At 43.3% G+C, this 15,459-nt stretch overlaps 1 protein-coding gene across 11 annotated transcripts in view; it reads right to left on the bottom strand.

Annotated features, from left to right (window-relative positions):
- The window catches only part of SGCD (sarcoglycan delta), a 308,234-nt gene that overhangs the window by 175,725 nt on the left and 117,050 nt on the right, over nucleotides 1-15,459 (bottom strand). For 2 of the 11 annotated variants that reach the window (XM_038150505.1, XM_038150512.1), the window contains exon 1: nucleotides 6,654-6,775. The exons of 8 other annotated variants lie outside the window; for them this stretch is intronic. The gene's annotated coding sequence lies outside the window, so the exon portion shown is untranslated. Of the gene's footprint in view, nucleotides 1-6,653; nucleotides 6,776-15,459 lie in introns of those variants that run through there. One more of the 11 variants, XM_038150508.1, reaches the window with a different exon arrangement.

Below are 15,459 nucleotides of genomic sequence, written 5' to 3'. Positions count from 1 at the left end.
ATTCTCTTGGGCCTGAGATTTGGGTCATTTGTCCTTGGTCCCCAGCTGGAGCAGGAATTGTTTTGTCTCCCTGCTTTGTGCAGAGAGCTCACCATCCCTTGATATGAAGCCCAGACCCACACACTAAAGCAGCACAGAATCTGAAAATAGGAAAGCTAAAACCAGAGGCATCAGCACCATTTCAGCCATTTGGGGATATTTTCCTCCTTCCCTCTTTGGCAGTTTCAGTCTCAGCATGGCTTCCAAAAGGCTATGAGCTTTTTTCTTTTTTAGTAATTCATTTGCACAAACAGAAACACTTTGTACTACACACAAGGAAGCCTTCTGGAATAGGCCAGGCATCACCAACTTGTCATGGCTATGCTGTTTTTAGCTGCCTGATTGCTTTTCCCCCTTCAAAAATAAACAGAAATTATCTGGAGGAGAGAAGGAGATTTGTTTTCAAACTAAACCAATTTCTCCACATCTCTGCCATCTGCAATCTCCCACTGCACCAGGGTAAGAGAGCAATGCTCAGGCTGTGCCCAGCAGGCTCCAAAAGCTGGGTGGGTACAGATCCAGGTGGGACATTGGGCTCTCTGCCCATCCCCTCATCTCCACCAGCCCTGGACCAGAGTGTGAGACCAAAATCCTGCAAGAAAACCTGCCCTGACCTCACTCCTGCCAGCAACAGCCCCTCCATTTGACCAAATACTCAGCCTTTTGAAGCTTTTCCCAAGTTCTGAAGTGTTCACCTTCACAATCATTTTGGCCAGTGTAAAAATCTGATTTCAACTCTCATAGGAGGCCAGAATAATAAGTGAACCTAAAATTAAGCCATTTTCCCTCCTCACAGAGTGAAAAAGAGCTCAAGTGTAACAGTCCTGCTCAGCCCAGAATGGTTCATTGCGCCTTAGAACTGCGTTGTGCCGTGGTTGGGGCTGTCCATGGACATCCCCCACCCTGGAACTGGGAGAGGTTGGATGTTAAACCCTTTAGTCTGCTTGAGAGAGGAGGTCAAGGGGAGATTAACAGAAAAGCCACAAAGGGAAATCAGCCACTAAACTCCTGCCAAAAGCCACAGGGAACTGGGTGATTAATGCTTTGAAAATCCTCCTTACCAATCAGGGGCTATTCTAAGGACCAAGATAGGTTCAAAACACCCACAATTAGAGGAAAATTTATATTCAGTTATTGGGGAAGCAGGTTTGAACTTGCTGAAAGCTCAGAAAATTATCTATTTTTACTGTTCTTGTAATACTTCCTTTCTTTTTCTTGGAAAATGGCCCCATTTTGAACAGCAGCAACTCATTGTTCCAGGATGGAGCAATATGAAAGAACATCACTGCTCCCATTTCACAGGGACCACAACAGGAGGCAGCAAGGGCTCTGAGGGCACCTTTCCTGCAGTGGGAGAGAGGATTACATCCTGGGAACACAGAGCCCCTGTTCCAGCCACAGCTAATAAATTATACTCTTACATATGTAGGCAGCAGGTACAGAATCCTGGCAGGAGTCCTGCTGTGGTAATGCCCGAGTGTGACAGGAAACCTGAACAATCATTTAACTTGGGATGTAGAAGCAACAGGTCCCCACTTCAGTGCAATATTCCAACAAGTTTGGTAAAAACACCAGAGTCTGCTTGAAAATAATTTTGCCTGTCTCTAGGAAAAAAAAAATACCAAAACACACACAAAACCCCCAAAAAACCACAAACCCAAAAAACACCACCTTTTGAAGTTTGTGCATGTGATATGAGTTCATTTTTTTCAAAGGGGCAACATGACAGCTGTGCTGGAGATAATCAAGATACCCTGGGGCAATTATGTTTTAATGCTGTGACAGTGGGGATATTTATCATCCTCCTTGTTACAGCCACATATTTCTTGGCAAAATCTTTGCTAATAAGGAACATGGGATATCATCATTTCTTTGGAGAATACTTTATGGGTTTTTTTTTTCTGTTGTTTGAAACAACAGCACCCTATTCCATGTGAAGCAACTGTTACTGCAATTATAAGCCACATGAGGTAGAGAAAAGGAAGTTTTGCAGACACTTCTACCTTATACAAACTGAAGAACAAGCATGACAGCAGGCACTGCCACAGAAGGCACTCTGATTTCTCTGCCTGATGTTCTTTGGTGTCTCCAGAGTGGCCCCTGACTAGCTCACATCTGGTAAATTACTAGTTTTCCCCAAATCCCAGGTAAGGGTGAAGGAGTGCCCCTGGCAAGATGGAAAATCTGAAGCACAGAAAAGCCAGGAATTTATTCACAGAATAAATGTTCCAGAAACAGATACAAACCAATCTGAGGTAAGATTGGGTTTTCCACTATGGTTTTTTTTTCTGTTGGCACACTGCAACTTCCTGTTGGCTCACAAATATTTATGAGTGTGTCCTCCATTAAACTTGAACTTTCAAAGTGTGCTTGGAGCACATTCTTGTCCTGAGGCACGACTGTAGCTTGGGCTGCTACAACATCAAGAATGCAATGGACTTCAGTACAGCACACCTCACCTGTGAGCTACTCTCTGAGCCTAAAAGCTCACCTAATAATTATTAAAGCCATTAAAAGAAGAAAGTACATAATGAAATGCATTTCCATGATACCCCAGAGCTGATCAGCAAAGGAAAAGTTTGGGCATTCTGGCAGCTCATGAGCACGGTACAGCTGAGGGCAGAACTGCCCCCCATCCACTCCCTGCACACTTGTGCTCCTGGTGCCAAATGCACATGGTCCTGCACTCCTCCTTACACTTTTCCTTCTCCAGTTCCATGAGAACTACTTGAACGCTTGATCACTTCTCATAGTGGCCTTGCAGAGAGAGAAACTGGAAGAACACAAGTCAGGGGTCAGTTAGATTGTGCCTGAGTGATGTGCTGGGGAACAGGGGGCAGCACACAGCCCTGCCACTGTAAACCCCCTTCCTCCCCATCCCTTCCCAGCTGCACAAGTTCAAAATCAGCTTTAGCAAGTCAGCGTGGTAGAATATAAAGCAGAGCAGTGTCAGCTTCAGCAAAAGGTCTACAGCACGCAGCAAAGCACCAAGGGCACAGAATCCTACCAGCACACCTCACCTGCTCCAGTGGCCTGTGACTTCCAGATCCAAAGCCCAACCAGCCCCAAGGGCTTCCAGCTCTCCTCTTTTCTCCCTGAAGGGCCCCCACAGTAGCACAGAATGCAAGATCCAGCCAGTGCTGTTTTACATTCAATTTGCAAATTGACTACTCAAGACAGAGGAGAATCAGCTTTCTTTAGCAACCGAAGGTGAAGTGATGCTCCATTTCCAGGTGTGCAGCCTCCTTCTCTTAAAGCTGCCCCTGCCACACAAGCCTGCTCCTTCCCATGAAGGAGATCACACATTCCCACATCACAATCTGCACTGCCTCATCACAGCACCAGATTTCTTGCAAGAGAGAAGGGGAGCAAAATAAGGACCTCATGATGAAAGGTTCATGTTCTCAGTCTTCCCTCCCAGTTCTGTGCTCAGACTTTGTGCCTGACACAGTCTGGCTTTATATATGCAGGTCACTCAGTCATTCTTCTCACATGTACATCAGGTGCTGCTGGAAAATGTGGCCATTATCCATCAAGTCCTTAGCTTCAGTCAGCTTCCAGAGGAAGAGTAATAGATGCACTTGTGTTGTCACATCATTGTCCAAAATGTCAGGGTAAAAAGCCCTGAGCATTAACAACTCCCTAAGGAAATCAGTTCTTTAAAAAAAAGTAGAATAGAGAGATAAAAAGAAGGAGAGGGACAGAAGTAAAGTGCAAAGCTTCCCTTTTCATCAGTGATTACTTGCAGAGGAAAGTGCCCTGACCTGCTGCATACCAGCCAAGCACCCACACTATCATCTAACTTCCACTTAAGTTTACACTTTGTCTGGATAAAGCAACATGTGAACATGTTGGTTTGAATTCCCAGGATCCAGGAATGGTCTTCTCTTTGGACATCAGACATTAAAAGAGACGTATCAGTTTGAAGGGTGAGAGTAATCTCGTCCCAGGGCACCTGCATTGAGATTCAAGCAGTGTGGAGAGGTGATGGTATCAGGCAGTGCAAATCTTCACAGACAGTAAAGGGAAAGGGGGGAAAAACAGAAAAGAGAAAGATGAAATCAAAGATGACAAGAAGCAGTAGTCAAAGTTAGGAGGAAGAGGAGGTCAGGCACCCAAACTAATCAAGGTGACACGGTGATATTTTCCTGGTGTGGTCAATCTCTGTGATCTGCTTTTAAAGGATTTGCTAAAGTTAAGTGAGAACTACGCAAAGCTTCAAAGCTTTTAAAGGCAGGTAAAACACAGGCATGAACAAAGATATTTCTTTGCTGAAATGCAAGGAAGAAAAGGGAAGTGAAATGAGAGGCAGAACATACCCTGTCCTGAACAGTCTGAAGCTGAATTTTTTGACCTCTACTCACCAATTCCTAAAAAACCCCTGACCTGGGGCTACAAACCCTGCAGAGGAGTTGCTGCCATTTCTGGAAAGCTGATGAAACTTATGGCACATATTTTTGCATTTGCAGCTGCAAGTACACAATATCAAAACCTCAAATGACAAAGATAAGGTGCAGTAAATCCAAGAGTGCTTTGCCCTCTTCTCCTTAAGTACCCCTTTTACACAACCCCTCATCACAGCACAGTCAATATAGCCAAGAAAGATGCTCATAAAAATAGGAAATTAAACCAAAGTTAGACAAGGCCACAAGAATCTGTCTCAGAAATAACAGCACCAGTTGTCACCTGCACCAGATCCATCCCTTCCCTCTCCAGACTCCAACAGGAGAGGCATGGCCACACTCTCAGCATTACATCCCACCTCTAGCTCCTTAATTTGGCTTGTGGATTACTAATAAGTAATTGATACACAGGAAATGAATGTGAAGCCACCACTGTGTGTGCTTCTGCATACAAATACGGGCAGCTGAACGCGCAGCAGCAGCAGCAAACGCTGCAGTCCTGCCATTCCTGTGGCATTTCCAGTAGGAACGTGCTTAAAATACCTCAGCATTAAGTGTTTCACTTTGTACAAATGATGCTGCTGTGATTGCTCAATGCCTTTTCAGTGAGGAAACTGCAGAGGGCTGAGGGGGTCAGATAAAACCCAAAGATAACGTGTTATGCAGACACTGTTCTGGATGAATATCAGGAGAAGAGAGAGACTTTAAGGGGCAACACAATAAGAAATCAAGATAAAGATTTATTTTGTGGCACACAAAGCCAAGTACACAGCTCTCCACGCATTCAGTCTTCAGGAACAATCTTCCTATTTTTTCCCTGGGAGTCAAAAAAAGTCCCCAAAATAATCTCAGTGCACAGCCTAAATTTGTACTTAATGCCAACTTTGTATCAAATTCCTCCACAGCATAAGATGCAACGCTGTAAATAGGCTCATTTTCGTTATTTTATCAAATTGCCTTAACTTTCTCTCTGCAGCATCCTCCAGGGCTGGCAACACTGAGACGTGCAGGACATGTAAATCACTCCCCTTTTGATATGATAACCGCGGCAGTGAATTGCATCCCAGAAATCAGCTCAGGATTATAGCTGAGAACTCGCTGAAAGCACTTGGCTGTGGCGTGATGCCAGCAGGGGAAACTTCAGCTGGCAGGTCAGTGTGACACGGGCTCAGGGCTTGGGAAAGAGGAGCAATATGCAACACCCAGCTACCTGGGGCTGCACAAACCCCAAAGCCAGCAGCCGCAGGGTCAATCTAGAATTAAAAGATGCAAACAGGTGCTAAAAACAAGTGTGTATTTATGTATGCAAATACATGGGGGAGCTCAATTAAATATGAATAAGCACCTAGGAAAGCAACAGCCAGAGGCTGTAAGATAAAATCTACCTGCCAGACAAATACAGATGCATGTGTGTGTGTATATATATATATATATATATATATAAACAACCGCACACCAAAAATAATTCATTTCCTGCACTGACCTATTTGTGGTTACAGAACATTGAGACAATAATTATAATCATGTATCTTTCATTTAAATAATGTTTTCAGTTTAAAAGATTCAGAGGATGTTGGAATGCAAATAAAGATAATCAGGACCTGAAAATAATTGTTTTCCTAATGTCTTATTTTTCATGTGCAAATGCCATCGATAACAGCTCCCAGCATTAACCCTGGGCCAGAACCCCACGGAATTCGGTAGTGCACAAACACTGAAAGAAAAAGCTGTGTGAACCCCAAGGAATTTGCAGATCTAACAGCAAAGAGGCAGCAGATGGATATAGACAGAAATAATCAAGAGGTAGTAGTTAACAAGGCAGGAGTTAGTCTCAACAAACCAAATCCCTGATTGCTGTGAGCCTTGTACAGGCACCACAACAAAGAGGAGTTTTGATCATTGATGCCCCACAACACACAAAGCTCAGCACATCCTTCATCTCCACCGCTGTGCTCCATCTGTCACCCCACACTGGCTGGCAATCCGTGCCTCCTCCTCCCACTGCACTCAGATTTTTCACACAGAAGCTCCCTGGGCCAAGGACTGTCATGCTCAACCTCATGCTCCCCAGCACTGAGCATAGCAGGGCTCAAACTTGGGCCACAGAGACAGATACAACCATTTAGGGACAAAATGAATAACAATTTTTACTAATAACTAGTCCAACAGAGTATAAGCACGCATGCACACAAGCCTAAAGCCAAAACTCACACAAGCTCCATGTGAAACAATGGAGACATCTGAGCACCTTCTGATGGCTCTCACTGAGTCCACACTCCTCTTGCTCTTCAGTATGAACCGTGCAGGGGAGAGGAAGAGCAGCTGGCACACTGTGATCGTGTGAAACTGAGACTCACCAGCAGGAAATGCATGTACTACACCCAATCTCAGCTGGAATCTCCAGAGGCACCACTCTACATACCACAGTAATCAGAACTAGCCCAATAGACCAATAGCTGGGTGGTTATAACAAACAAGAGCCACAAAAATATTTAAAATGTTCTCAAGCAGTTCTTCATAACAGAGTTAATGCTGCAGGATACAGCATTCATGCCAGGAGGTTTCATTTCAGCATGTTTGACTCAGTGACCTGCTTATTACAACACCTTTCAGACTAACTTTAAGGCAATGAAATTTTTCATTTGTGTAACCAAACCTGTCTTTCATGACACAAGCCCATTCCACATGGCTTTCAGGTTCCTAAATTAAATGCTTAGAAGTCATGAGGTGGGAAAATAAAAGCTCTACAGCACTAATCCATCCCTTCCTCATGCCCAGCCAGACCTGCATTGCAGGGAAGTGCTGCTCTTCCAGCCTTCACTTCCACAATGTACTCCAAGGGTTAAACAGCACATATATATTTGTATTGTCTTGTGTCTGTTTGTTTGTTTCTTGCACATTCTTTTTTCCTCCTTGGGCATCTCCCAAAAATCAAAAGCACCAAACAAGAAATATTGTTTATAGTCCGAGTTCAGGAAGCCTTCACTCTGCAGTTAGGTGTGTTCCACTGCTAGGAATTACATGATGTTTTCAGTAAGACACAGTGAAGTGCAGGGTAGGAAGGCAGCCCCCACATGTTCAACAGGGCATCAGCTTCCACTTCCATGCTTTAATGTCCAACATGACCCGTTTTCCACTGCAATTCAAACCTCAAAAGTGGAAAAGAAATGACATGTAAATGGACCTTGCTTGCACTTTAAATCACTGTTAGCAAATCTTAATCTCTTTAAGTCTGGCCATTTAAGATCAGGCCTATTTAACTTGCAAAGGTAGGTCAGGTTTATTGATCACCCCAAATGCACTCTTAAAAAAATGAGAGCGGTGAGATACACAGCTCAGTTGATGAAGGCTCACTGCAAAAATATCTGATAGTATTTACAGACTTCAAGCTATGCTGCTGTAAATGTGATTTCCATATTCACCAGAATGCAGATTACAGGCTTGCCAGTTCACACTGCAAAGGGAAGAGAAAAGCTCTGCCACAGAGGAGGTGGATTCCTCTTTGCATTGACTGAAAGCACAACTATAAACTTCTAGAACACAGGCACAGCAGCCCAAGCCCATTTAGTTCTCAGTTATCATTCCTCAGTCTTTCTTCAGGGCAGTATTTTGTGCCTGGATCTCCTACTCAGAGTCCATGCTATGCCCTGAGTTTTGAACAAACAACAAAACAAACAAAAGAGTTTTGTTACAAGCAACTGATGATATTTTCCCAGCTGGTGTAGAAATAAGGTGGGTTATTGTTACTTATATTACGGCATCACCTAGACGTGCTTATAATCAATCAGAGTTCCTTCTTCTACACCTCTCAGAGAAGGACCAGAGGAGAAGCAAGTTTTAATGAAGAAGTGCAGCATTTTCCACCCACATGGACAAGCTCAGATCAGACACACTGCAAGGTCTAGATAGCTCTACTTGATAGAGTTTTTTTCTTCCCTGCTCTGGCTATTTGTGAGGGATTTCACTCATGAACCACCATTCAGAGAAATGGAAAGTATTTTTCCATGCAAAACTAAACATGATTTTCACTTTTTTATTTTTCATGCTGTGCTAAAATAAAGCCACAATGGGTTTCTAATTGAAACTTGATACAATATCCTATTGCAAATATTAAATAGTCATTTTTGTGGCATGAGAGAGATTCTGAATGTATTTACAGACACATAAAAACCCTCTGCAGTTAATATACAAGGACAGAGGATTTCCAGGGTTACTTCTACTGCAGACTTCTTGTGCCACTCAGACAAGTTCCTTAATCAACCTTTCCTCCTCTACCTAATGAACACATGAGCTGCAGAAATGGATCACTGCCTAGGACATGCTCTGGAGCTACACTGTCAAATAGAAGACCTAAATAGGATAAATCCCCATCAACGACTTGAGGCAATTATCAAATGTTTATTAGCCTCCAAAGTGAAGGCTAATAAACCTGCTTATTTTAGCAGATAAAGTCAAATTACCTTGACTGAAGTAGGTAAGTGTTCCAAGATTAACAGCTCTGGCCTCATATGCTTTTAGTTATTGGTGATGAAGTGTCAGTTCAAAAAAACTGAAAGATACTTCCTAGTTATTTAGGCAATGTGAAAACTGGGCAGTTATTTTCCAGGAAACATGGCCTGCCTGACAGGTTTTAAATGAAGAAAAGTGATATTATTACAATTATCATTAGAAGAAGATGTCCCTCATCAAAATGTGTCTGGATTTTAATTGACAAGGTCCAGGTTAATTCTGTGAAAATGCCAATGAAAGCAAAGCCTGTGGCTCAAACTAATTGTCAGCACTGAGCAACCTCCACCTCTAACCCACCACAGATTTATCACTCTCTGCAGACTGTACTCATGACAAGAAACGTTTGAATTAATCATTAACAACTAGAAATTCCTCCCAGACAGAAAGCAAGCAGAGTGCAGGGCTGCCCACCCCTTTCTGCCTGTGCTCCTGAGCCAAGGACAGGTGCCAACAAACCTTCCTAAGCAGAAAGACTTTTTTTGTTGTTGTTGTTTTGCTCCCTTTTAAGAGCATTCCAAGGGGAAGCTTGCAGTGATCCTCTGTGTTTTGGTGTCCCCATGGGAGCAGCACAACAGTGCAGAGAAGGACTCACAACCTCCCTACTTCAGTCATAAACCCAAGGACACTCAGGGAGGTGTTACCCCACAGTGCCAGTCAAGCACCACCTCTCCCTCCCAATCTAACACATAAAATGCAAAAGGGTTTGTAGAAAATGTCTTGAATTATCTTTACTATATTTATCTTTCCTCCTTCCCAGCATACTGGCGCAAACCCACCAGAATATGACTGGGCAGAAGGAGAGAAGCTGAGAACCTCCAATAGCTGACAGAGACACAAGCACTGCCAGGGAAACGGCGCAGTCCCAACCCTCATGGTGCTTTTTCATTCAGAATGCTTTGATTTTCAGCTTCTCCATCCACCTGGGTGATGGCATCACAACACAGCTTGAGTGCATTTGATGGTTGCTCAAGCCCAAGTCTTTATACAACATCTAACATAAAACTCAAGTATTCCTTCTGCCACGGCATTGAGACTGGAAAGCAGAGCAGCACTGGGAAGAAAGGAAGAGGGGGATCTCCACAAAGGTCAGGGACCAATTTCTGAGGTGGACAAAAAGGCATCTGGCCACTCATGTCAAAGGCACCAAGCTTGTCTGGAGAGATATAAACAGAACTACCTTACCCCAACTAACAGAGAGAGAGGAAAAAAATTAAAAAGGTAAAAAATATTCTCCCTGTTTTTTTCCTGGACAGTCAGGAGTAAAAAACAGATGGTATTTGGTGTTGTGAAGGAATAACACATAACTTTGTTTAGAGGAGGCCAGTGCTGTGGGGTCTCTGCTGGCCCCTTCCCAGTAACTGGAAGGCAAAGACTGACGGGGTATCAGCCATAAACAGAAATTCTGCTCACTTCTTTGTCCCTTTTACCCCAGAGGAGAAAGGCTCCTTCCATTCACCTACAGCAACCCTGCCTTTTTGGTTTTGCTGTTATCTAAATATTCACCACAAAACTAGGAGCTGGAAAGTTCCCATTAAACGATGCCAAGAAGAACTCTCCATTCACAGCTAACGCTTGGCTGCACACATTCCCTCTTATTTCCAAACATTTTCAGTATGTTTTAGCTTCCCTTCATTAGACATTCACAATTATTTGCAGCACATCTAAACCTGTGCAATGGGTTTGTGCTTTCAAATACAGTCCCCTGGCTGCAAAAAATCAGCATGACAGCACTAGAAAGAAAGTAGAATTTAAGTGAATCAGGAGGCACAGCTCAGGAAGAGGATGAGGCTCACACCATCATGATTTGAGTCAGTGACTTCCACCAGGCAGCAGTTTGGCCCTTCACAAAATCCTCCGTATTTCTTAGAGATCACCCCTCAATTAACCATTAGATCAGTCAGCAACTGTGACGATGAATTTTGTAATAAAAATGCACAAAGTGGAGACTTCTGGTACCTTTACTGAAAACCTAAGCAGCCAGAAGGGTTTTTCTGGTCTGAAGAGGCACTGTTATAGAGAGAAGTACCCCCGTAACACCTCACACCTGTTACTGTTGTGGCTTTGCGAGACTGTTTCCATCACCCTTCAACACCCTTTGAACTAAACAAAGGCTTCATCGAGGGAAGTTACACCAAGTGCTCATTTCTTTAGCTCAGCCCCAAATAGCCACTTAAAATTTGTCAGGGCTTTCCAAAACCCTCTCTCTTTCAGACTCTTTCATATATCCTAAAGGGCTCCCTAAGGAAGGGCATCTCTGGCTCTTAGACTGTGCTGGCTGTGCTGGCTCTGCAGTGCTCAGCTCAAGGTAGTGGGAGCCAGTCTTCAATTATGAGACCAGAACAGCTCCTGAACTGCCCACGGTGCTGGGGCTTCCAGCAAATGCATGTGATCCTTAAGACAGAGGATGTCCAGGGACAGAGCTGCTCCTTTGGGTAATTTCATTCCCAGGGCTGCCTGGTGCCTGTCAAACTCCCCTCTTCCATGGTCAAAGCCAGTTTTTGAGGATCATTATGGAGTAAATATGTCATCCTGAAGGATGAAAATATAAAAAGCTGCAGCTCCTCTGAACCTGAATGTTACCAGGACACGTCTACACTGGAACACAAAAACTTGCTCCCTGACTGCAGTGGGGACATGGGTGACTTCCCCACCACACACATAAATCTTTATCAACTTGGATGCACAATTAAGCCAAACATTCTTCCAACAAAAGGTAAAAAATTACTCCTTGGGTGGTGTCACAGCTGAAAGCAGAGCAGTACAGGCTCCAGAGCATCCTGAGTGATCAGTCCCATAAGAGACATTCTCCACTAAGCTTTGCTCTGGCAGCATTCCCACTATGTGAAGAAGGAAATGCACAGCTGGATGCAAAGCTTGCAATACACAACTGCCTTAACTACATGGCAGGAGGATGGCAGCTCATAATTAATTTTCCACATCAACTGTTGGCTGCCCTCCTCTTCCTCTCTGCTAGGCTGCAAACTGTCAGTGGATACTTATCCAGAAAGCAGGCCTGCCACAGAGCAAAAAGCATGATTATTATTAGCTAGTATTTTACAGGGCATGCTAGCCAAAAATCAGAGGTAAGTGAGCCTGGGCAGAGTGAGAGCAGTACCAGTGCAAAGGCAGCCCTGCCAGAAGCTACTTGTCCTCTGAGAGATGCAAAACCAAAGGGAATAGAAAAGCAGGATGAAGAGAGCAAAACAGACAGGAGAAGGCTGCAAGGAGACAGAGAAAATCTGTTCTCAGACCAAGGTTTTGAGCCAGCTAATTTCAAAACACCTGCAGCCCAAAGAAACACAGGCCCTTTTCCACCCTGGCTAGGCTCTGCCTAAAACATGGCCCATGGGCTGCCAAGCAGCAGCTCTACAGAGGACAAGAGGCTCCAAACTGCTTTGTCTTCTGAGAGAAAGAACGCGTGCTGCATTTCCACTCCTCAGTCTCCAGGTCTCTGCACGACTGGAGAGCAGAGTTATTACAAGGAGATTGCTGCTCCTTGCAGGGGAAAGGTCTCCAGAAGAAAACAAACCCCAACTTCATCACTCTCTCTGAAGCACCACTACAAACATCAGAGGGCAGAAGATGCCAGCCCAGGAGCAAGCCATTTGAATGACTTCAGACAGACCCACTGACTTCTCAGTACCTCAGGAGACCAGGTAAAGGACTATTAGATTTCTGTTCTGTGATTGGTATCTTAAGACTCTCATGTTAGTATTGGAGTTTCTTATTTTCTTTCAGAAATACAACTCGGTTCTGCCGCTGCTATCACCTCTTTAATTCATTTTACAACAAGATATTTGTTATCAGAAATTGTGCTTTGATATGTGTCAGGTTGATGGATTCAATAAAAGCCCTGTGAGGAGAAGCTGAGTGAATGGGGCTGCAGCAGCGGCGTCATCTGGGGAATTGATACCTAACAGCCAGTCTGCTGATCCTGCAACAAAAACATGCAAATATAATAGCTGTTTTATATCCTCACCCTGGCAAAACAGTCCAGAGGAACATTAGAAAATATTTGCATAAATGTTACTCATGCAAACAAGCTCAGCCTGCTCACTGATAAAAAAACATATGTATAACACAATCCTGCGTGCTGTCCTCTTGCCCTGTTTGGTGTGCAAAATTCAATCCAGGGGAATAAAGGCTTTAATCAAAATACAGTTTTCAATTTAATTTTGGGAATTCAAGCAACAATCCCGTGATGTTCCAACCAAAATTTTCCCACAATAATGTTGGAGGACAATTTTACTGACAAATTTTCAGACACAGCCACCAGCACCCCTCAGAAAAGACACTGAAAAGTTGCATCAGGGTCTTACTGTGAGAGCCAAACCCACAGGCATATAAAATCAGAGGTGTTTTCCTGATTTAATAAATGAAATCATGTAAGAAACAAGAAAAATTTGAAGAAAGAAATAGTAAGTTTTCATCAGACCACATAATACAATGAATGAGAGAGGCAGACCTGCCCACTGCTCTGCTGCAGGTCAAGCAGGGCTTGAAGTCTCTGCTTCACCTGATCAGAGCATCACAGCTGCAACACCACCCCTGCACTGGCCTGGAGCACAAAGAGATTTCTTTAACTGGAACTGATTTACAGAACATCGGGAAAAGGTAAAAAAAGAAAGTGATGTTGAGATTCAACTTTTAGAAAAGAGAAATAATATTACCAGTCTAAACAAAGCAAAGGAAAAATTTCCATAGCAATTCATCTGAAAAAGGTGAATTACATTGAGGATTTATGTTCATGTAATGAAGACAATTAATTGCTATGAGAGCCATAAAACACATTAAATGAACAGGTTTTTTTCCAATTCTACTTGCAAGATAAAATTTATTAACTATGTTTAATGGCTACTTAAAAATTTCTTACATATTTATTAAATGTTCCTTTTCAGCCGAACAGAGCATTTTACTAACCAGATTCTACTAATCTAAAAACGAGCAATTTCAGAAAAAAACTACTGCTCTGCACATTATCAGCAGATCCATTTAAACTAATTCCTCATGCAATAAGATTACCATCAGCACAATTTCATAAGTGTTGCTAAAAGGAATCTGCTCATCTCACGTGAGCAAACACTCTGCTGCAAAGATGAATGAATTTAGCTCACATTATCTGAACAGATGTTTCAGTTTTCAGTAGAGATAGGGAGGGAAATGTTGAGTCCTGATGTTATTAAGTGTTACTGTAACCACTTAATTAAAACCCTCTCTACTTGGGAGAGCAGGACACGTGGAAGAAACTGGATTAGGTGGGAGCCGTGACCTCAGAAAGATCCATAACTGAATCTTGTGCTCAGCCAGGGCTGTGTGCCTCCAGCTGCAGGCATCGGATGCAGCTTGTGTACTAAGACTGCCTGAAAATCAGGGACAGATGTTTGCCACTTAAAAGTGACCTGGAAGTGACTCTGTTTCTTACTCACCATTTACAAAATGGGGATAAGTACCACTTCTGTGTTACAAGGGTGTTGTGGGAACAGATAAAGTTGATGGCAGTCAAGTACTCTGGTAATCACGAGTCCCCAAGATGAAGAGAATCAATAAGGAAAGGCCTCATCTACTCAAGTGAGCAACAACAGTTTGGCCAAATCTTTATAGTTTAGCACAGCCTTTTCAAAGTGCAATGTTCTTCTTAAAGATGAAATTTCCATGAGTGTGAGACATTTAAATAAGACCCAAGTTTTAGATCTGATGGTCACGAAGTAAAATGCAAAAGTATAATCTAAGTCCAACCTAGAGTTTATTGCCTTAATAATAGCTTCACACAAATCATTTATATAGACCTTAGAGTGACACTTGGATTGGCTCAGGAATGACAGGGGAGCTCATTTCCTGCCTCGCCACCCAAGGCAGAAGCAGCATCACAGTCACATCAACAACCAACATCTCTGGAGCAGATCCTCACACACCCTGGGACACCCTGGGTACCCAGCAAAACTCACATACTCACTGCAAGGAAGAGTTACATATTTCAACTCAGAAATCTCAAATCCAAACAAGGAGTAAACAAAACTGCTGTGATTTCTATAGCCTAACAGTGCCAAATTTTTCTCTGTGAGAGTCAAGAAGCTCTCTTGATTACGAAATACCTCTCCTACAACCTTCCGTTTTAAGTGTTATAATCAGAAGAGCAGGAGCTTGGAAATAAACAGAAGTGGAGAGGATAATAAAGGCAGGAGCAATGCCTAACAAGCTCTTCTCCCAGAAACCAGCGGAGGCAGACAAGCAGAGCTGTGCTGTGCTGTAATGATGGGAACCTTGCCCTGGCAACCGTGTTGTTTGCTTGAAATTCCTGTACAAATTAACAGCACATGCTGTGGTTGGAACAGACCTTTCTTGACCCTCAACATTTAAAAGTTAAGCACCCAATTTAAGCTATTCCAACCAACTTTTCCCTGCAATTGCCAGACGCTGGCAGAGCTCTGCTGCAGCATAAGAGTTAGAGCCCACAATTTCCAGAGCTAACATGACAAGTGCAACCAGATCAAAAGCAGAAGTAATGTAC

This window comes from Motacilla alba, chromosome 13, assembly GCF_015832195.1.
Source record: "Motacilla alba alba isolate MOTALB_02 chromosome 13, Motacilla_alba_V1.0_pri, whole genome shotgun sequence".
NCBI lineage: Eukaryota > Metazoa > Chordata > Aves > Passeriformes > Motacillidae > Motacilla > Motacilla alba.
The sequence above is the reverse complement of the archived record's forward strand: the minus strand, read 5'-3'. Positions and strand labels throughout refer to the sequence as shown.